The 798-nt window shown below is 40.9% G+C and overlaps 1 protein-coding gene across 1 annotated transcript in view; it reads right to left on the minus strand.

The window, feature by feature from the left end:
- Positions 1-798, minus strand: part of TLR6 (toll-like receptor 6) — a 23,011-nt gene that overhangs the window by 6,038 nt on the left and 16,175 nt on the right. The gene's annotated exons all lie outside the window — the stretch shown is intronic.

Here is a 798-nt window from a genome sequence, read left to right on the forward strand (position 1 = left end):
AAAAAAAAAAAAGTTATTACACATATGTGAAACAAAAGACTTTTTTATATGCCGTAGCTGGTCTAATTTTTTCCCCAAGCCCCAAACTTGAAGAGAATGATGACGCTGACCCAGAAACCAATAGGATTCACAGGGCACTCTGAGGACCAGTGCATGTGACGCTGAGGTTGACTGTTTCCTTGCTGCCATGAAGCCATATAAACTCTTGCTCACACAGAATCCATTTGGGAAAACAGAGTGGAGAGGGGCTGAAAAACTGAGAATTCACTCAAAAGAGACTGTTTCAATTTGAGACATAATGACTAAACCAGAAGAGACCGGGCTGTCTCTAACTGGAAAGTTGAGTACCACCTCACCGCCTAGCCCAATTCCCCAGATGAAATGTTGTTTTTGTTAAGTCTTTCCTGAAGGCATGAGGATAATGGAGGTTACTTAGAACTGTACTGTTCACCATCATCCAAGTAAATATGGTTTCTTAAGTTGAGTTTTCTAATTTTTTTTAAGATTTCACATCATTGTTTTCAGTGACTAGTGTTAATTTCACATTAAAAGTGGCTCTAATGTTAGCCCAAAAGAGCCCACGTTTGCTTTTCTCCTTGGGCCATTGCAAATAAGTCCTCTGCGTCATCAGAGCCCTCAGCTTGTGGTACTTGTTGGGAATGCTGTTCTGTGGAATGGGTTCCAGTAAGATGAGGATTAGGTTATTAGATCCTTCATGAAACAGATTGTGATGGGCAAAGTAGAGTTCATAATGGCACCACTCACTCTGGACAAAGTTGGGAGACAAAACAAAGATGG

This window comes from Mandrillus leucophaeus, unplaced genomic scaffold, assembly GCF_000951045.1.
Source record: "Mandrillus leucophaeus isolate KB7577 unplaced genomic scaffold, Mleu.le_1.0 Scaffold251, whole genome shotgun sequence".
In the NCBI taxonomy this organism is placed as follows: Eukaryota; Metazoa; Chordata; class Mammalia; order Primates; family Cercopithecidae; genus Mandrillus; species Mandrillus leucophaeus.